This window comes from Sus scrofa, chromosome 17 (genome assembly GCF_000003025.6).
Source record: "Sus scrofa isolate TJ Tabasco breed Duroc chromosome 17, Sscrofa11.1, whole genome shotgun sequence".
NCBI classification, from domain to species: Eukaryota; Metazoa; Chordata; class Mammalia; order Artiodactyla; family Suidae; genus Sus; species Sus scrofa.
The window spans coordinates 27,430,623-27,453,478 of NC_010459.5; the positions used below are offsets into that span (position 1 = coordinate 27,430,623).

A 22,856-nucleotide genomic window follows, 5' to 3' on the forward strand; every position below is an offset into this window, starting at 1 on the left:
TGGATTTTGAACCCTGATCCATCTCAGATGTCATGTTTACGCTCCATCCTCACCACTCAGCTTTTCCGTTGGCTGTACTTTTCCAAAAAAAGGCTTTCTTTAGAAGGAAGTGCATGTGGCCCAATGCCTGATGGCAAACTGCAGCCCCTGAGCCAAATGCATTCACCCTCATTCATGCATATACAGTTGTATTGGAATAGGGCTGTTCGTTTATGCTGCACAGCCCCCTGGTCCGCTGCATTGGCCGTGTTGTTCCAAAAAGGCTTTCATTAGAAGGAAGTGCATGTGGCCCAATGCCTGATGGCAAACTGCAGCCCCTGAGCCAAAGGCATTCACCCTCATTCGTGCATATACAGTTGTATTGGAATAGGGCATTCATTTATGCTGCCCCCTGGTCCACAAGCCTAAGTAAGGTTTTGCGGCAACTTCGTCTAAAAGGATCATTTGCTTTTGGAACTTTTCAGCAGCTCTGTGTGGGTGGAGGTTTTGGACCAAGTGCACTGTCTGGGAAAGAGTCAGGGACAGATGCTGCAATTTAGATAAGTTGTTCCTTGTCCCCCGGAGTTCACTGGGCACACTTGGTGCCCTGGACTGACTGTGGAGGATAGATTGGCCCGTGTAAAGTTTCTTTAAAAGTTTTCTGTGTTGCTGTTGTCAAGGAGGGAGACACAAATAAGGCCTGGAAGCTGTCCGTGGCCAAAGCAAGGCTCCCATTTTAAAGTCCCAGCTTTGGCTGTAAGGGATCCCACCGTGGAAAAGAAAACTCAGCTGGTGGATTTGGAGAAAGCGAGGCGTGGTCTGGGGAGACCTGGTCCAGGGGGCTGGCGATGCCTGTTGGGGAAATGAGGGAGCGTGTGGGACACATGAGCCGAAGTCAGCATTTAGGTTTGATTCGGAGGCTCCTCGAGCAATTTTGTTGAAGATTTTTTTATTGTTGTTGATGGTTTGTAAAGGTTTAAACCTCTTTCTTTGCGTTATCTCCCACCCAGGATTAATGCTCATGACCAGGCGGGAACTCTCTGGAGGGTTTGGTCATATGGCCCCAACGACTTTGTAGAGGGGTTCATAGAAAAGACATGGGCCCCAAAGCTTTGTCTTTCTTCATTTTGCAATTATTGTGAATTTCCTCCATCTGCCTGTTTCCTTATCCTATGCTTACGAGAAGTAAAGGGTTAGATCTTGGGGAAGAGGGGTTGATAGTTTTGTGGGGTTTTTTAAATTATAGTTGATTTACAGTGTGATGCCAATTTCTGCTGCACAGCACCTGTGTCCTATGGACGTTCCTGGGCTAGGGGTTGAATTGGAACTGCAGCTGCAGACCTACGCCACAGCCACGGCAACACCGCATCTGAGCCGCATCTGTGACCTACACCTGAGCTCACAGCAACGCCGGATCCTTAACCCACTGAGTGAGGCCAGGGGTCCAACCCGCCTCCTCACAGACACCATGACAGGTTCTTAACCTGCTGAGCCACAAGGGGAACTCCTGTCAATAGTTTTGTTTTGTTTTTTTTTATGAAAAGAACTAAATGTGATCAGTATCACCTACGCTTGAGATGAAGATCCCTGTGCTCCTTAAGAAAGAAGAATATATATGTGCAGGGAGCCAACTATAGACACCAAGAGTCCACCTAATTGGGGACTTAAAAAATCAAGGCAGTGCTTTAGTGGCACCTTAGGCTGTTCCTTCATCGCCCTGGGCTACAAGGGCTGTGAGCAGGTGAGGCGTAATTGTTAGACCTGGAAAACCACTGTCACCAAGAGAATTTCAGAAAGAAGCAGACGAATCACACGTGGTAGAGATGTGCTGTGCCCAGTGGAGTGGTTTGGATTTGATCCCGGTTCCTGGGCCTCTTGTGGAGGGACCCGTTCATTCTGTCCACCACCTGTGCTTAGAACCTCCCAGGTGTCAGGTGCTGTGCGGTGCTGTCTTTTCACTTTGTTAGAAGTGAGGGGCCATGGGGCGTGTGCTCACACTCAGATGCCTCTCAGTGAACTGTATTCACTGGAAGATAGTCAAGGATATCAGATGCTCAACAGAACTCAGCCGGCCACTGCTTCTATGGCATGGTAGTGTCAAAATAATTAAATCTTTACAAAGCCATCCCCTCCTTCCCAGGCCCTGCACCTGACAACAGCAATAACAGTACCACGCACACCCACACCCACACACACACAATAACAACAACAACAAAAACATTGTAATCTGATGGTCTTTTCCTTATGGCCTCTGGTATGGATGTGGTATTGAGGGAAAATCCAGTTGTTTGTATCTCTTTTGACCACAACCATGGCTTAGAGAAGTTCCAGGGCCATGGATCCAACCTGAGCCACAGCCATAACAATGCCACATCCTTAACTACCAGGCCACCGGGGAACTCTGGATTTTTCATATTTTTGTAAAGTCTTTCCTTTGTTAGTATTTGTTACTATTCTTATAGAAACGCTAACAATAACCCCATGACCCAGAAGCTGGCTGGGCGGTACTGAATATACATTAATGAATCACCCATCCATTCATTAACTCATCTTTATGGGGCAGGCTGCCCTTTGCTAGGTGCCGTCCTTGGAGCCAGAGAGTAGATCATGAGCAAAACTGAAGCAGATTCCTCCCCACAGGGAGCTCACGGCATTGTCAGGGAGATAGGGGGTCATCAGGTAATATTCAAATGTCTGTTTGCCTGTTTAGTGTGACACAGTACCGTGTAATCACACAGCAGATCTGGGGTCACAGAAAAGAAAGTGACACTGGGGCTGGGGCCTACAGGGAGAATATGGACCAGCTGAAGGTTGAGGGAAGTTGTGCACAGGCCCTGTGGTCCAAAGGAGTGGGCCAGGCCGGAGGAATTGATAGAGGGCTGCAGAGAGAGAGAAGAGTGCATCCATGCAGAGAGGGCTTCCAGGTGACACTGGAGCTTGGGGGTGCCTGACAGTGCAGGTCATAGTGGATCATGTTCAGGGCAAACTGGATTCCAACAGAGCGGGAGGCCAGGACAGTGCTTTCTTCAGAGTGGATTCACATCTGGTGTCACCTTTGGGAGGATCTCTCCAGCCATTGTCTGGTGTGGACCAGAAGGGAGGGCTCAGCCTGGAGTGATGGCTTTCTGCGCCTCATTTTTCTTCTCTTGCTTTTTCCTCTGGATGGTGGGGCTCTGGGCTAACTTAGTCTCTGAGCAGAAGGACTGGTCATGGGTATTTATTAAAAGAAGGGTGGGTGGAATTTTCTGGAAGGGTATTCCTTGGATCTGGCATGAGTCGGAATACCACATATGGGCATTAATGGATGAAATGGGGTCATGATGGTGCTGACAGGTAAACGGATATCTGAAATGATTTCATCTACCAAACATTGAAGGTTAAGTTCCCGTTTAATCCAGTTTTTCCTTTGACAACCAGAATAAAGTGTGAGAGATTTTCCTTGACAGTAGATCTTAAATAACAGAGCATTGGGAATGAGTTCCAACTCTGTAATTATGAGTCAGGGTAAGATCAAAGTAGGTTAAGACATCTGTGTGAGGAAGAGACCAAGTGGGGGGAGGGGAGAAACACATAAGTACTTAACTCAGAGTCCTGCATGGATGTTAGCTATTATTATAATAGTCATAATTATTATAATATGTTATTATAATTACTAATATTAGTACCACCATTACCAACAGTAAGATCCTGCATCACTCTCTCACCTTTTATATCCATTCATTCATTTTTCATTCATTCACTCAATTCATCCTTTCAACAATGTTTATTGAGCACCTACTATCCCAGGCATTATTATACAGGTTGAGCAAAACTACATCCTGGTCACCATGAAGCTTACATTCTGGGTGAGGGCATTGAGTAAGTAAATAAAAACCAAATAAATGAATGCAGTATCCGGCCATTGGAATAAGAGCTAATTCAAAAAATAAAGTGGGAAAAGGGGGTGCAGAGTGGTGGATAAGATGGTCCAGAAAGGCCTCTTTGAGGAGACGCTGTTGAGCCAAGACGGGAGTGGAGGGTGTGGACTGTACAGATGACCAGGAAGCCAGATCAGCAGGTGCAAAGGCCCTGTGGCAGGAGGTGCTTTCAGGACTCAAGAAGGAAAGAGGTGGCAAGCCAGGCTCGAGGAGTGCCCTGCACGCTGTGCCAAGCTTCCATGATTGTATACCCTCCAATCCTTAATGACAGGTGCAGGAGGTGAGCAGCTCTGGTGGAAGTGATTGACATCCACATTCAGTTTTCTTTCTTTGTTCCCTGGGGTTCTGATTCCACCTCCCTCCCACTGTTCGCACAGCTTAGATCAGCAGCCATTCCTACACAAGGCAAAGGTTCCCAGAAGATGTATAGTGAGAGTTTTTGCAAGTCAAGGTATTCTTGTGTCTCCTTTCCAACAATTTTCAAGATTGACAAAAATCCCCATTTGTCTAACGATGTGGCTGGAGGGGCAGGTGTCCTGTTCAACCAAGAGCACAGAAAGAAGCAACAGGAGTCGACCGCTGCAGTAGAAATGGAAGGAAATTCATCTTCGGATGAAATGGAACCACTCAAGTGACATTTGGTGTGTCTGCTGGGCATTCGGTAGATGATGTTCCTGCCATGAGTGTCACCTTCCAACATATACGTGGATGTCTCTTCGTGCTGGTTCTTTGCTGGGGACCAGGAAGCATTCTTCAGTGTGTCAGCATCCCGGTACACATGTCAACACATGGTGTGATTCACTCCATGTGATTAAGTGCTATGATTTTGGCTGATTGATCAGGAGGCTGGTGCCGGCAAACGTGGGAGAAAATGCCACTTCTCATCTGTGGGCGGAAATGAGGAATCCAGACATCCTCTCCAGAATGATAATTATACCTCATCTGAGTCTGTGAAAAGTTCCAGAAACTCGATTATTGTTGATGACGATATGATTAATTAAAGCCACGTAAGAATCGGTCTCATTTACTGCAGTGAGGGGAAGGGAGAAAAATTGGTTTAACAAGAAAAATAAGTGAGTTTTATTTTATTTTTTTCAGAGTTAAGAGTCATAGAGATTAAAATTAAGCAGCTTCCGCATCTTTTTGCGCCAAGAACCTGGAGAAGCTGTTATCTGTGCTCTGGGGGCCTGGTGGCTGGCAGACATGCGATGTGAAGTCACTGTCCTTCCTGATTTGGAGCTGCCCAGGGACCTGTGTGTGACCAGACCCTCTCTGGCCTTTCCAAGCAACATAGAAACTTCTGGAATGTACCCAGACAAGATAACCAAAGTGCACCAATGCCAGAGGGGAAAAGAGGGTTTAATGACAGCTCCCCTCCACTGTCCTGTCTTCTCCTACCCAGAAATTAAGTTGTGAACAAACACAGCATATCGGTCCCAAAGAGGATCAAGCCAGAGGCTGCTTGGCGGCAGCCGGGCTGGGTGGTGGGGCCGCCATTTGTTCGGTGCTCCCGTATATCCACTCGAGCGGCTGCCCTGCTTTTTTTTTTTTTTTTTTTTTTTTTCCCAACGTCTTTACGGCAAAGCCTGCAAAATTGGGAGCATTCAGCTCTCCCAATTACCACTGACTCAGCTGCCAAAACATATTTTCCGTCCGTTTCTGACAGAGGCTTCTGTTTAAATAGAGAGAGGAAGAGAGATGATCTCCTTTCAGAGTGATTCCAGCCCCAATTCTCTGAGAGCAAGTGGTCAAGTCACCAAGTCCGATTGGAGTGAATTGATTTATCTTCTTTGGCAGCCTGATCAGCACCCTCCCGAGAGGCTGGGCTATAAATGGGAGGTAATCATGATGATATACGTATTTCTCTGGATGCTGCTGGGCTAATCCAGTCCATTTTCCATAGATATTAGCACTGCAGGCAGCTGCTGTTCCATCACTGGTCTTGAGTTTTTTGTTTAACCCTGTACTGGAGGAAGAGGAATCGGGGGGGGGGGGTGTTGAATGCTGTCAAATTCCGAAAAAAGAGAGCAGGAGCCCACTTCCCTTTGACGTTTTTCTATAATAGTTAAGGTTTTTGCTTGTTTGTTTTTTGCTTTTGCCAGGACAAAAATTGAATGATCATTTGTCTTGTGAAACGACAGAAGCATGTCCATAACGTACACATCATAATCAACTGACATGCAGGCGTAACGCGCCTGTGATCCTCAGCCCACACGCGTGTACTGACGTTCTGTGTTTATATGTCAGATCTGCGTGGCTTCTGTTAGGGGCTTCATGGGAGGGGAACTTGGGGTATTCACATGTCCTCCTCCTCGCCTCCGCTGACCCCTCCTTAGAAACTTGGAGAACTATTAGCCACTTGATCTGTTTCACCCGCCAGCTGCTTCCACCTTAATGCTGAGAGCTTCCCTCAGGCATTGCTTATTAATTTCTTAGGCCCGCAGCACTTGCTCCTGTTCGGTGCTTTGTCTTCCTTTTCCTTCTCTGTCAGTCCCTAAAGGCTCCACCTGGTTTGGGAAGGTATCTCAATCCACCTTTGTACTCCCCCCACTCCCCACAGTCATTCAATCCAGCCTTTCCCCTTCCCCCAAATGGGCATTGGTTCTGTGGCCCTAACTAGGGGGGGCTGTCTTGGTCCCAGATTGCAGTCCCCCAAGACCACAGGCATCTGCTGGTTCTGCTCTGTGCTGCCTCATGGGATGTAAACATATATAACCTCTAACATATCAGGTATTTTTTCATTAATTTTACCCCATCCCCAGGACAAGCTCTGGCAGAGTAGGGATTTCTTTATTGCTGAGTCTCCAGCTGAGGACAGTATCAAAGGTAGCAAATGCCCAGGACCCAATACATTTTTATTCAATGAAAATATAATAGCTTCTTTACTCACAGACAGAACAAACTTAGGGTTACCAAAGGGGATAGGGAGGCAAGAGGGGAGAGATAAATTAGGAGTTTGGAATTAACATATACACACTAGTATATATAACATAAACAACAAGGACCTACTGTATAGCACAGGGTACCATAGTCAGTATCTTGTAACAACCTATAATGGAAAAGAATCTGGGAAAAAGAATATATACAATTGAATCACTTTGCTGTATTCTTGAAACTAACACAACATTTTAAATTAACTATATTTCAGTTTTAAAAAAGGACAGTACCCCATCTACTAAAACACTACTAAAGATATATATTTATTATATATATGTATATAGCTTGACCAATAGAAAAGGAAACATAAAAATCATCTGTACTCACAGCTAGCATCATACTCAGTGGTGAAGGTTTGAAAGCTTTTCCTCTCAAATCAGGAACAAGACAAGGATGCCTTCTTTCACTACTTCTTTTCCACAGGGCACTGGAAGTCCTCACCAGAGCGTTTAGGCAAGAAAAAGAAATAAAAGCCATCCAAATTGGGAAGGAAGAAGTAATAGTTTCTCTTTGCAAACGATGTAATTGTTATCTAGAGATTTTACCAAAAAATCAATTAATTCAGCAAAATTGCAGGATGTCAATACTATCCAAAGTAATCTACAAATTTAACACAATCGCCTTCAAAATCCTGATGGTGCTTTTTTTTTTTTTTTGCAGAAATAGAAAAACACATCCTAAAATTCATATAGAATATAAAGGGGCCCTCACGAGCCAAAACATGTTGAAAGATAAAGACAAAACTGAAGATCTCATACTTTCTGATTTCAAAATGTGTTACAAAGCTACATTAATTAAAACACTGTGGTACCAGCATAAAGACAGGCATATAGATCACTGGAATAGAGTAGAGAGCCCAGAAATCAACCATTGCAGGTATGGTTAAATGATTTTGACAAGGATGCCAAGACCATACAATGGGGAAGGGAAAATACTTTCCAAAAATGGTATTGTAAAAACTGGATATCCACATGCAAAAGAATGAAGTTGAACCTTTACCTGGCACCGTATATGAAGATTAACTCAATATAAGGCCTAAAACTATGAAACTCTTGAAAGAAAACATAGGGCAAAAGCTTCCCAGCACTGGATTTGGCAATGATCTCTTGACTATGACACCACAACGAGAGTGGCAACAAGAGTAAAAGTAGATACTTTGAAGCTGTGCCTCTAAAGACGTAATCAATTGAGTGAAAAGGCATCCTACAGAATGGAATGAAATATTTGCAAATCATGTTTCTGATAAAGAGTTACTCTCCAGGATATATAAAGAACCCCTACAAGTCAACAAAAATACAACAACCCAATTAAAAAATGGGAGTTCTCGTTGTGGCTCTGTGGTTAACAAATCTGACTAGGAACCATGAGGTTGCGGGTTTGATCCCTGGCCTCGCTCAGTGGCTTAAGGATCTGGTGCTGCCGTGAGCTGTGGTGTAGGCCAGTAGCTGCAGCTCTGATTCAGTCCCTAGCCTGGGAACCTCCATATGTCTCGGGTACGGCCCTAGAAAAGACAAAAACAAAAACCAAAAAAGACAATTAAAAAATGAGCAAAGGACTTGAATAGACATTTCCCCAGAGAATATATACAGATGGCCAACAAGCATAGGAAAAGACGCTCAGTATCACAGATTATTAGGGAAATACAAGTCAAAACCACACCAAGAGACCACCTTATACCCATTAGGATGGCTGCTATTAAAAGTAAAAGAGTTCCCTTTGTGGCTCAGTGGGAACAAACCTGACCGTATCCACGAGGATGTGGGTTCAATCCCTGGCCTTGCTCCATGGGTTAAGGATCTGGGTTGTCGTGAGCTGCAGTGTAGGTCACAGATGTAGTTCGGATCTGGTGTTGCTGTGGCTGTGGTGTAGGCTGGCAGCTACAGCTCTGATTCGACCCCTAGCCTGGGAACTGCTAAATGCTTTGCGTGTGGCCCTAACAAGAAAAAAAAATTAGAAGTACCACATGATCCAGCAATCCCACTTTTGGGCACCTATTCAAAAGAATTGACAGCAGGCTCTCAGAGAGGTATCCATACTCTCATGTTCATGGCAACATCATTCACAATAGCCACAAGGTAGAAGCAAATGAAACTTGCTGCAGGCAATGAATGGATCAACAAAAGGGAGTTTTTGTTTTCTTTCTTTTTAGGACTTCACCTGCGGCATAGGGAAGTACCCAGGCTAGGGGTTGTATCAGAGCTGCAGCTGAGGGCCTATACCACAGCCTCAGTAACATCAACACCAGATCCAGTCCACATCTGTGATCTACACCACAGCTCACAGCAATGCTGGATTCTCAGCCCACTGAGCGAGGCCAGGGATGGAACCCACATCCTCATAGATACTAGTTGGTCTCTTAACCTGCTGGGCTCACAGTGGGAACTCCCAAAGGGAGTAGTACTCAGCTATAAAAAGGATGGAAATTCTGACGCATGTTACAGCATGGATGACCCTTGAGGATATTATGCTAAGAGAACAATTATGCCAGTCATCAAGAGGCAAATTCTGTATGACTTCCCTTATATGAAGTATTCTAGGATAGTCACACTTATAGAAACAAAGTTGAATGGCAATTGCCAGGAGGAGGGGGCCTGTTTAATGGGAAGAGTGTTTTCAGTTTTGCAAGATGAAAAAGCTCTAGAGATCCACTGCACAACAATGTGAACAGACTTGGCCCTACTGAACCGTATGCTTAACAGCGGTTAAGATGATACATTTTATGTTATGAGCATTTTACCACAATTTACAAAATCACCTGTAATCCTACCACCAGAATTGACTACTCTTAACATTTTGGTGCATAACCATGTTAGGTTTATAGACTTTTCTTTCTCATGCAGGTGTGTTTACAAATGTGTGCATATACACACACACACCATTTGTTGCATTGGACTGACAGTGTTGTAGGTACATGGAAGGGCACAGATGGAAGGAGAGCAGACAGAAGTAATCAAATAATTACAGTGAAACCCAGTTGTGTGCTAGTAATTAAATGCTAAGCGTGTTGGAGCACTGTGGGGGCAGAGCGGGAAGGTTTTGCAGAGGAAGAGCCATCTGGGTTGGGTTTTAAAGTATGGGTAGGAGTTTTACAGGTAGAGAAAGAGAATCAGAGCATTCCGGGAAGCAGGATAGCACATGAAGAGGCATGACGTGGGGAAAGGCTGCAAGGAATTTGAGAAACAGTGCAGAGACGAGGTCTGTGGATGTGAAGTATTGGGATAGGACAGGCAGCGGGTAGATGGGGGTTGGGGAGGATGCTGAGCCCAGAGAAGGTGGCTGAGGCCCAAAGGGGGGCATCTGTCATCTAGCTGTCAGCCGGTGGAGGTATTCCTCTTCCCTACCCAGAAGTTTTGTTTTGTTTTGTTTTTAAATGAGAATGACATTTTGGCTGTGACATGACATTAAAAGGATCCTCAAGAATCAGTTGTCATTGCAGAAGCCACACAGTAGCCCTTGAAGGTGACTGTTTCAAGTGGCTCTGAAAGAGGAAATTACCTATCTCCTGGTGCTCCTAGAGGATTCAACTTTTAATGGATGTGGATTCAGCGAAAGGAGAGTCTCTTTTTTCAGTTGCTTTTCAAGTCTAGACTGTTTAAAATCGACAAAGCAGTGAGTCTACAGGATTTATTAACCTTTGTTGTCTAGAATGGTGCTAACTAACAGAAATACAATGCAAGACACACGTGTACTTTTAAATCTCTAATAGTTACATTAAATGAAGTAAAAAGAAACAGGTTAAAAGGAGTTCCCTTCATAGCTCAGAGGTTAACGAACTCCACTAGGATCCATGAGGATGCAGGTTTGATCCTGGGCCTTACTCAGTGGGTTAAGGATCTGGCATTGCAGTGAGTTGCGGTGTAGGTTGCAGATGCGGCTTGGATCCTGCGTTGCTGTGGCTGTGGCTGTGGCTGGCAGCTGTAGCTCCAATTCAACCCCTAGCCTGGGAAACTCCATATGCCGCTGGTGCCCCCCCCCCCCACAAAAAGAAAGAAAGAAAGAAATGGGTGAAATGAGGGAGTTCCCTTCATGGCTCAGTGGTTAAGAAACCCAGCTAGGATCCACAAGGATGTGGGTTTGATCCCTGGCCTCGCTCAGTGGGTTAAGGGGCTGGTATTGCCATGAGCTGTGGTGTAGGTGGCAGACATGGCTCAGATATGGCCTTGCTGTAGCAGTGGCACAGGCCTGTGGCTACACCTCTGATTCGACCCTTAGCCTGGGAACCTCCATGTGCCATGGGTGCGGCCCTAAAATAGCAAAAAGAAAAAAAAGAAAAAGAAAAGAAATGGGTGAAATGAACTTTACTATTGAACCCATCTTACAGCTTGTTGAAATAGTGTTACAGCAACATGTAGTCAATATAACATCACTAATGTCGGATTTTCAGTCTCTCTTATTCAAAATCTCCTATACTTAACAGCACTTACCAGCCACGGTGCTGGTCATGTCATTGGCAGCCACCATATTGGATAGAGCAGGTCTAGAACACGCAGTGGTTTAAAAGAAATAAATAAGAGCTGTGCATCCTCTAACCCTTTGATTGGAATAAAATATGATCAGGATCAGCACCCTTTTTTAGAGGCTTTGCTCACAGCACAGATCAAATTATTTCCCTGGCATTTAGGAAGCTTTGAGCTGATAGAGTATAATTTTCACTGACACTTTCGTTTGCCAGGATCATATGGTGTCTAAAAAATATGCAGTCATGTCAACTCATGGTAATTAGTGCCAGAAAAAGCTTGCCAGGGGTAGGCAGGCCGACTCCATTACCTCCCCTTGCCAACTCCGTATACGGATGTTCTTTTGCATTTTCATCCCAGTCCACAGAACTGAATTCCGCTCCAGGATATATCCACATGGTGGGATTGAATTTAGAGGAGACCTTGAAAGGGTAAATGAGAAAGTGATCATTAATGTGACTGTTCGAGGTGGCAACATGAGACACTTTGATGAATTTGTCTCTGATGTGTGCATTTCAGCCCAACTCAATAGAATCAATTCTTTCAGTCTCCCTGTAAGCACATTCTACCCACTCTTCAAATTTCCCCTCATTCCCTTCCTTGCATATTTTTAACGCACAGATTTGGAACTCTTATATCATACATTATCTTTTTCTCATTAGCAAAATTTCTTCCGGAAGCCATATGGTTTTTCTCCCTTCAAAATACAAATGATTTGTTTTTCATCATCACCAGTGAGGTTCTTGCCAAAGGTATGAAATAATCATTTGAGATGCAAATCTCAAAGCTCAGCCCTCCAGTCAAGATAACAAACTAGTTGGAAACAACAGCATTTGGAAAGAACATGAGACCCAAACCCAGGAGTTTAGCAGTGTTTTCAAACTTTGAAGGAAAACAAAATCCCAAAAACAGCTTATTAGACAACAAACATGTATTGTCTTCAAAAGAAGGACTGGCTTTGTCTTCATCTCTTATTTCCATTTACCTTGAAAATATATGCCTTTTTAAAAAAAATGTGAGTGGTTATAAAGGCAAAGAATGTGCTTTATCAACAAGTGGTGGAGTTCCTGTTGTGGCACAGCAGGTTAGACACTGACATAGTGTCTGTGAGATGCAGGTTCGATCCTTGGCCTCACTCAGTGGGTTGGGGATCTGGTGTTGCCGTGGTGTGGCCTTGGCTGGCAGCTGTAGCTCCAATTCAGCCCCTATCCAGGGAACTTCCATATGCCTCAGGTGTGGTTGTAAAATAAATAAATGGACAAACAAACAAAAAACAAGTGGTAATTAAATAGATAAAGGAAACAGTGTTGAAGACTCTAAAGTTTGAAGCTGGAGAAAACAGTGAGGCTGTTTGCATCTCTTATGTAAGTTGGAAGCTTCTGAGGGAAAACATAATTTGGAACTATCTTTGTGATGCTGGGAGGGGGCTATTAGTTCCTGATGCAGTCTTGTGAAAGCTTAAAGAAGGAGTTTTACGGTACAAACTTTGCTGTCTGAGCACCTTGGTCAATAGGAGGTGAGATTCCAGTAGGAGGTAAAATGCTAATAGAAGTGAGATTCCAGTGGGAAGTGAGATGCTAATAGGAAGTGAGAAACTTACCTCATTCTCCCTCAACCTGAGCAACAGAGAGGTTCACCTACAGAGGAAATCAATACCACTGTCTTAAAACAATGCTTTAGAAGAACATAACCTACCTTATTGAGTCACAGGCATTTTATATTCTTTCTTCTTTCTCTGAAGTGTTTCCTTTCTGCTTGTCTTTTCTCCCGTTGGTAATCATTTCTTTTGGCTTATAACTTAACTTCTAAGACTCATAGGTGATATGCCTTCATTACTTAATCTAACTTTAGAGTGCCATAATTTTTCTTCTTCTTCTTCGGAAAGCCTCTTAGGATTTTGATTGTGTTGAATCTATTGATCAAGCTGGAGTAAGTTGACATCTTAATAATATTGAGTCTGTCAATACACGAACATTGTAGATCTCTCCATTTAATTTAGGTGTTACTTTTCTCTCATTAAGGTTTTGTAATTTTCAGTGTACAGATCTTGCACATCATTTGTTAGATTAATCCCAGATTTATCGTATTTTTATGCTATTGTAAATGGTATTGCTCTTTAAACTTCTAAATTTCTGGTATTTTGTCTGAATTTCGAGTTTTTAATTGTTCATTGTTAGCAGTCAAAATTACAGTAGATATTTGCATATTGATATTGTATCCTGTAGCCTGCTAAATCAAATACCAATTCTAGTAGCTTTTTGTGTATTACTTTAGTTTTTCCATATAGTGGATCATGTTGTCTGCAAATAAATACAGTTTCGCTCTTTTATCTTTACAATCTGAGTGCCTTTTATTTCTTTCTCTTGCTTTATTGCATTGGCTAGCACCTCTGTAATCTTGACCAGAAGTAGGGAGTGTGGACATCCTTTCTTGTTCTGTATTAGGCGTAAAGCATTCCTGTCTTTCACAATTTAGTATGATGTTAACCATAGGCTTTTTCTAGATGCTGTTTGTCAGTTTAAGAAGTTCCCCTGGGAGTTCCCATTGTGGCTCAGCAGTAATGAATCCTGCTAGTATCAATGAGGATGAAGGTTCAATCTCTGGCCTTGCTCAGTAGGTTAAGGATCCAGCATTGCTGTGAGCTGTGGTATAGGCCTCAGACTCTGCTCGGACCTGGTGTTGCTGTGGCTGTCCTTAGGCCAGCAGCTGCACTCCGATTTGACCCCTAGCTTGGGAACTTCCGTATGCCATGGGTGGAGCCCTAAAAACAAAAACAAAAAGAAGTTCCCCTATTATACCTAGTTTGCTGAGGGTTTTATTTTTTTTAATTAATTTATTTTTTTGCTCTTTAGGGCCGCACCTGTGGCATATGGAGGTTCCCAGGCTAGGGGTCTAATCAGAGCTGTAGCTGCCGGCCTGTGCCACAGCCACAGCAATACCAAATCTGAGCCATGTCTGGCAACACTGGATCCTTAATGCACTGAGTGAGGCCAGAGATCAAACCTGTGTCCTCATGGATCCTAGTCAGATTCATTTCCCCTGTGCCACAATGTGAACTTCGGGTTTTTTTTAAATCAAGAATGATATTGGATTTTATCAAGTGGTTTTTATGATCTCTTGAGATGATTATGAATTTCTCATTTGACTTAGTTAATATGGTAAATTACATCAATTGATTTTTTTTTTTAATTGAAGTATAGTTGATTTACAGTGTTGTCTTAGTTTCTGGTTTCAGCAAAGTGACTCAGTTTATATATATAAAACATATACAACATATGTAAAACATATATATTATATGTAAAAAATACATATTCTTTTTCAGATTCCTTTCTATTATAAGTTATTATAAGACGTTGAACATAGTTCCCTTTGTTGTCTATTTTATATGCAATAGTTTGTATCTATTAATTCCAAGCTCCCAATTTTCTCTCTCCCCACCCTTTCCCTTTTGGCAACTATAGGTTTGTTTTCTCTGTCTATTGGGCTACTACTGTTTTGTAAATATGTTTCCTTTGTATAATTTTTTTTAGGTTTCACATATAAGTGATATCATAAGATATTTGCTTTTCTTGGACTTACTTCACCTGATATGATATCTCTAGGACCATCTATGTTGCTGCAAATGGCATTGTGTCATTCTTTTTAATGACTGAGGAGTATTCCACATCAATTGCTTCTTGAATGTCAAACCAGCTTTGACTCCTAGGCTACCTTTCACTTGGTCATGAGCTCTTATCATTATATTGTTGGGTTTAATTAGCTAAAATTTTGCTACACTTTGGCATCTATGTTCATGAGGGATATTGGTCTATAGTTCTCTTTCTTGTAATGTCTTGTCTGGTTTTGGTAGGTAATAGATGCATACAATTCACATAAATTAAGTTGTATGGGAGCTGGAAGAGTTTGTGTAGGGTTGCTATTATTTCCTTCCTAAGTGTTTGGTAGAACTTAACAGTGAAGCCCTCAGGGTTTAGAGTTTTATTTATGTTAAGGTTTTTAAACTACAAATTCAGTTTATTTAGTAGAGAATTATTCAAATTATCTGTTTCAAAGGATTTGTTAATTTCACCTAAGTTGTCAAATTTTTTGGTGTAAAATTTTTCAAAATAGTTAGTATCATATATATACACACACATACACATATATATGTATATGTATATATTCTGTATTGATGACACTTCTCATTCCTGATCTATCAATTTTATTGATAATCTCTAGAACTAGTTTTGGGTTTCATCGAAATTTTCTCTATTGCACTCTTGTGTGTTTCTTTTCTCTTTCATTAATTCTCACTCTGATCTTTATCATTTTCTGTCTTCTACTTACTTTGAATTTACTCTTCTTTTTAACAACTTTATTGAGGAATGACCGACATTTGATCCAGATACACAACTTGACGGACTTGGAGACAGTATGCGTCTGTGAAGCCATCACTTCATTTATGCCATCACCATATCCGTTCACCTCCAAAAGTTTCCTCTTGCCCTCTTTGCTTATTATTAATTGCATGTCAAGACACTTAACATAAGATCTATCCTTTTAGAAAAATTTTCAGTATTTAGTACAGTATCATTAACTCTATACTCTGCTCTACAGTAGATTTCCAAGACTTACTCATCTTGCATAACTGAAGCTTTGTATCCTTTGATGAATACCCCCTGTTTTCTTCTCCTCCCAGCAGCTGGCAACCATTATTCTACTCTCTGCTTCTCTGTTTTGTGGAAGCGGTTTCACATATTACTTGTCCTTCTAGAGTTAGCTAATTCCACTTCGTGTCCTCCATATTCACTCAGTTTCTCCAAATGGTGGGATTTCCTTCTTTGTTAAGGCTGAATAATATGTCATTGTATGTATAGGCCACATTTTGTTTATCCATTCATCTTTCAGTGGACTTTTAGGTTTCTTCCTCGTCCTAGCTATTGTGAATACTCTTGCAGTAAATATGGGAGTACAGCTATCTCTTCAAGATTCTGATTTACATCCATTTTATATTCCTTCGAATATATACTTAGAAGTGGGATTGCTGGATCTTATGGTAATTCTTTGGGGGGACTACTACAAACTAAAACGCTTCTGCACAGCAAAGGAAATGATCAACAAAATATAACGGCAGTCTGTGGAATGGGAGAAAATATTTGCTAACCGTCTATCTGAGAAAAGGTTAATATCCAAAAAATAAAGAGAACTCCCACAACTCAAAAGAAAAAACCAACAAAGCAACAAAACAAACAAACAAGCAAAAAAAGCCTGATTAAAACACAGCCAAGGGAACTGAATAGACATTTCTTCAAAGAAGACATGCAGAGGGCCAGCAGCTATATGGGAAGTGGTGCTCAGCATCGCTCAGCATCAGAGAAATCCAAATCAAAACCACAAGGAAGTATCACCTCACACCTGTTAGGATGGTTGGGCTGTAAACAAACAAACAGGTAATAACAGGTATTAGTAAGGATTTTGAGAAAAGGGAACCTTTGTGCACTGTTGTTGAGAGAGTTAAATGTGCAGTCACTGTGGAAAATGGTATACAGGTTGCTCTTTTCCTAATTTTTTAAAGGTGAATGCCAAGGTCATTGAAGCATTTTCTTTCTTAATATAGATGTCCAGTGCTATGTATTTCCTCCCTCTTGGTGGCATTCCACAAAGTTTGAGAATGTGTTTTTTCTTTTTTTTTTTTCATTTCAAAATCAGAATACACGTACTTATTTTTTTTAAGTTTGTAGCTTTTATTAAAGCATAAATCTACACTAAGGCTTTTTAGATATACACATATAATTATTTCTGCTCTACATATTGCCATATAGCAGCTTCAACAAAGTTCTACCTGGACAATGACAATGACCTTCTATTTCAGTGTGTGACTGTTAGCAGTAAATTTTCCTGAAAATACTTATTCACAACTCTAGTTCTGCTAAATCAGAAATATTTGGGAATAGGGTTAGACAATTTATATTTTTATGCAAAGTCTTCAGATAACTCTTATGGACTGTAAAGTCTGACAGCTACTCTTTGTACCAGTTATATTGTCAGTCTTTCTTCCTCCTTTCTTTCTCCATATTTCTGCCAGAATGATCACTAATAAACCAGATTATAACCCTATACTTTTTAAAACCCTTAGTCACTGTCCACTAATGAAGAGAGTTCAAACCCTTTAGCATGACAGAGAAGGCAAATCAAAAATCTAATTTGCCTATTCTTTTAGCATGACTGTAACTACTTCCTTGGCTTCTGTTGTGTTTTATTTTCGTTCTGTTCAAAATGCCTCCTGATTTCTCTTTGTATTCTTCTTTAATACATGGATTATTTAGAAATGTATTATTCTGTGGAGTTCCTATCATGGCACAGTGGTTAATGAACCCAACTAGTATCCATGAGGATGCTGGTTCGATCCCTGGCCTTGCTCAGTGGGTTAAGGATCTGGCATTGCTGTGAGCTGTGGTGTGGGTCACAGATGTGGCTCAGGTCCTGTGTTGCTGCGGCTGTGGTGTAAGCTGACAGCTACAGCTCTTATTTGACCCCTAGCCTGGGAACCTCCATATGCTGGGAATGTGACCCTAAAAGACAAAAGACAAAGGCAAAAAAAAAAGAAAAGAAATGTGTTACTTTGTTTCCAAATATTTGGAAAGTTTTTCAGGTATCTGTCTGCAATGACTCAATCCCTTTTACATTAATTGAAACTAGTTTTCTGGCCTAGAATGTGGCTTATTTTTATAAATGGTCTGTGTGCACTTGCAAAGAACATGCTTTCTGCTGTTGTTGGGTGGCATATTCTGTAAATGTGAATTAGCCAAGGTGGTTTATGGGATTAAGTCTTTTATCTCCTGACTTACTTTTTTTCTACTTGGTATATTAATTACTGAGAAGAGAGTGTTGAAATTTCTTTGTTCTCTGTTTTATTTTAGGAATTTCTAGTACTGTATCTTTAAGGTCACTAATCTTTACTTCTGAAATATCCAGTCTTCCATTAATCCTGTCTGGTATATATTCATCTTAGACATTGTAGTTTTCATCTAGAGAAGCTCAGTTTGAATCTTGTTAACATTGTCCATGTCTCTGTATAACTTTTGAACTACGGAATGTGGCCATAATAATTGTTTTAATGCCCTTGTCTGCTGGTTCTAACATCTGTGTCAATTTGGACTGCTTGTTTTATCTCTTTATCTCCTCAATACCTCAACACAGGTCCTATTTCCCTGCCTTTTGTTTTGTTTTGTTTTGTTTTGTTTTTGGCTTTTTAGGGCTGCACCCTAGGCACATGGAAGTTCTCAGGCTAGGATCAAATCAGAGCTGCAGCTGCTGGCCTACACCACAGCCATGGCAACAGCAGATCCCCAACCCAGATCTCCCTGAGCGAGGCCAGGGTTCGAATCTGCATCCTCATGGATCCTATTTGGATTCGTTCCCCTGACCCATAACGGGAACTCCTATTTTCTGGCTCTTCTGCGGGCCTGGTAATCGTTTACTGGTTGTCCAGACATTGCGAATGTTGAGTGCTAGGTATTTTTGTATTTCAATAAATCTTCTTGAGTTTTGTTCTGGGATCCAGTGGAGGTACTTGGAAACTTGAATCTTTGTCCCCATGTCAGCTTCTCGAGGAAGCCAGATGAAACCCAGCAGCTGCACGAGGATAATTCATGAACATCAGGCAGGGCAGAATCAATGACGACAGAAATCCCTTTTTAATGCAATGTTATGAAAGAGGAAAGAAAGAATTACTGCGCTAAAGCTCTAATCTAAAGATTAGACAGAAGCCTTGGAGGAAATGATCATAAAATAACCAAATCCATGATGAACTCAATAGGAATAAGCCCCAAATGAAGAGAGTCCATTTCAGGAAAGCAGATTTGCATAGGTTTTCTCTCCAGCTATTTCTTCCCAAGCATTATATGAAAAGTGAGAGATGAATGCAGATCTTGGAGCTGTTACTCAGCAGCCTCAAGTTCTCTTTAGAAACAAACGGGCCAGAATATCAGAAGGACAGAAGTGATGAGAAACCAACCTGGGGCTTAGCCTAGACTCTAGAGGGCGGGTCTTGGGGAATGAGGTCAGATCCTCCAGGAGTAGCCCAGCGACACAAGGGGCAGCATTGAGGGCCGGCATTAGCAAAGGATATGCAAATAATGGGGAAAAAACCCAACCTAGAACATTGACAACCCATTGGACGAGATTGAGTGCGTTCAGGGTGGTATGGCTGCAGACTGAAATCTTTTGAATAGAAGGAAAGGATCAGAGAGGTTCTTTGACAGATGAAAGCTTTTAAAATCTCACTGTGTCCTTTCAGAGAAGACCAGCGTGAGCCTTCAGCTGCGGCTGGTTCTAGGTAGGATGTTAGGAAGGAAGGCAAAAGCCAGGTGGGGGACTGTGTGGTCCAGGATGACCCAGAAATACAGTGTGTGTTGGGCTAGGCAGGCGCTAGAACAGGGCTGGACAAAAAAAATATTGTAGTAGTAAAGCATCTGTATCTATACTGTTCAGCACGGTAGCCATTGGCCACGTATGGCTATGGAGCCCTTGAAAGGTGCCTAGTGTGACTGAGGAACTGCGTTTCTAGTTCATTTTAATCACTGTGCATTTAATAACCGCCTATGGCTAGGGGCTTCCATGTTAGACAGTCCAGGTCTTGAAGGTGCACCCCAGGGTAATTGGAGGTGTCATGTTGAGACATCACATAAGACAGAGGATGAGCCAGAGGACAGGGGAAGGGCTGGGGTTGTTTCTTTGTTTCTGTCTGCAAAGTGGGACCTTGACCCTGGCTTGTCCAGTGTCTTCAAAGCCATGCGATGGTGTCCCCATGGTAATGAACTCTTACTCAGCATCTTATGCATCATCTTATGCATCATCTCAATGCCTGTTAAATTTGTCATTCATTACCTCAAGGGGCAGGTATTGGGTTTAACTCTGTGTGAGGACAAGGTGGTGAACAAAACAGACCCAGTCTCTGTCCTTATCCTTGTGGAAGTGGTAAGCTAGCAAGAGGAACAGACGTTAGACCAAGGATGGTACTGATACAGTTCTTTTTAATTATGAAAAGGACCCTTAAGAAAAGGACAGATGCTGTGAGTGCAAGGAATCAGGACCCGGATTCCTCTGAGAACGGCAAGAGGCTTTGCTGAGGAAGTGACCTTTAAGTAGGAATTAGTCCAGCAAAGACCAAGCCATGGGTGTCCAGGGAAGGGCATTCCAAGTGGAGGGAACAGCATGCAGACTGGTCCTGGGGAGTGAAGGACTTTGGGGTGTTCTAGGAACCATGAGATGCCAGCGTAAGGAATTACCAACTTCGTCAGGTGGTAGTGTCTTACAGGCAAAAAAGTCAAGGGGTTTTTACTACCTTTCACCATTAGCAGTGGAATTCTTGTCTTTTTTTTTTTTTTTTTTTTTAAGGGCCGCACCCATGGCCAGTGAAGGTTCCCAGGCTAGGGGTCAAATCAGAGCTGTAGCTGCCAGCCTACACCACAGCCACAGCAATCTGGGATCCAAGCCACATCTGTGACCTACACCACAGCTCATGGCAATGCTGGATCCTTAACCCACTGAGCAAGGCCAGGGATCGAACCTGCATCTTCATAGATACTAGTCAGATTTGTTTCTGCTGAGCCACGATGGGAACTTAGTCAAAAATTGTGGGAAGTCTCATAATAAAACTGATGAAGTTGAGGGCAGGGCTCCTGTGTATCTCTGTCTTAGAAGCATCTCTGCAAAGCTTTGGGGCTTAACATAACATAGTTGGAAGCTCTGCTGGAGTCTGCCCCTCTCATTACAGATGAGGAAACCAAGGCTCAAGGCAAGCATGTGACTTGATTAAGGTCCGTGCAGCTTGAGGAGGACAAAGGAAGCCCACACTGTGGTTCCTCTGCCTCCCCCCTCCCTGCCCACCATGTGTTCTTTGTGCTTTACTGCAAAGGGAAAAAATTCTGAACCTGTCACTGGTGATTCCTTGGCACCTCTTTCAGAATTTGGTTCTACTTAGCAAATCATTCTGAGCACCTGTTCCATGTGCCAGGTACTCTCCTGGGCCCTGGGAAAGCTGTGTCAGTCGGCAAAATAGGCCGTGGTCCTTGGTGGAGCTAACCATCATGAGCTTGTATTCAGGTACTGAAATACTGGGCTGGATGAGCCAGTGGCCATTCTAGCTGTGGCCGTTTAGGGCATTGTGACATGGCATGGTAGGCAGATAAAGATGCCCTTATCTGCTTGCCCTGGTGAGGGCAACGGTTCAAAAGTCACTGGTTACCAAGAGGCTCTGAGGACAGGGATTTAGTAAGTAGACTTTTGATGGGCGTTACCAGGAAACAGGAGTCTACCAGGTCCTAGTTTTACCTGGGTTCTTTCCCTCCCCTTCCAACAGACCTTCCTTATGCATTTGTTAATTTGCGTCAGGTCAAGCTGAAGACTCAGGCATGAGCTTTAATCCAGTTCCATGCAGACTTTGATGCATTACAACATGGTGCTGATGGAGGAGTCAGGCTAGACGTCCTGTGGACCAGTCAGGTGTGGTGCATTCCAGGTATGAGGCAGTCATCTTGTAGCATCTGCTGCTTCTCACAGGAGTGATGGCTGATGACCAGTTGGAGAAGTGACAGGCTGTTTCCCTCGCTGAGTTGTAGTTTTCACCCAACACCCAAGCTGGGGGGTCTCCCACTCCTGGTTTCTTCAAAGCCTATCAGGGTTGAGGTGGTTTTATTTTTAAAAGCCCACTTGTTTTCTTCCACCTTCTGCCTCAGGGTGTCTAGGAAAGAAATAGCAGAGGGTATAGCACATCCCAAAGCAGTCCCTCCCCAACCCTTACTAGCCAGTGTCCCAGGCTGTCCTCTGCCCTCGGGGTGGGCTGCTGCAGGGCATGGCTCCCTCTGAAAGTCAGGAATCCCCTATGCCCCCGGGGCACCTCTGGAGACTTAATTCCAAGATCTGGTGTATTTCTCTATCACCTCAGTCACTGTGTGGCCCAGAGGGCCTACTCCTGGCATCATCTCCAGCACAGAGAGGATGCACAGTAGTTAGGAGTAGATCTGAAAGCAGGCTCCCATTCAGTGCTTCTTTGATCAGTCTGTTCAAGAAACCAGGACCAGAGAATTCCTGTTGCAGTCCTTAACGTGATATAATCTCCATGAGGATTCAGGTTCCATCCCTGGCCTCGCTCAGTGAGTTAAGGATCCAGCTTTGCCATGAGCTGTAGTGTAGGTCAGAGATAAGGCTTGGATCTGGCATTGCTGTGGCTGTGGTATAGGCCTCAGGTGCAGCTCCAATTCGACCCACAGCCTGGGAACTTCCATATGCTGCAGGTGCAGCTATAAAAAGAAGAGAGAAACCAGGACCCAACCAGCACTCCTAGCACTTCGGTCTCTAATCCACCTTGCCATTCCTTCTGTAAAATAAAACTTAAAGCTGGGAAAATCAGTTTGCATTTGAGAAAATAAAAATTCGGTGAGCCTTCTATCAGCAAGTGGCATCCTAGCTACCCCAAATTCCTTTCCATTTTGAGGTAGGGTGTAAACATGTAACCAAAATGCCATTGTTGCCCCCTGGGCATGTGTATGGAAACATAATTGAAACATAAAAAGCAGGATAGCGC

At 42.9% G+C, this 22,856-nt stretch overlaps 1 protein-coding gene across 1 annotated transcript in view; it reads left to right on the top strand.

The window, feature by feature from the left end:
- Positions 1-22,856, top strand: part of SLC24A3 (solute carrier family 24 member 3) — a 510,304-nt gene that overhangs the window by 160,391 nt on the left and 327,057 nt on the right.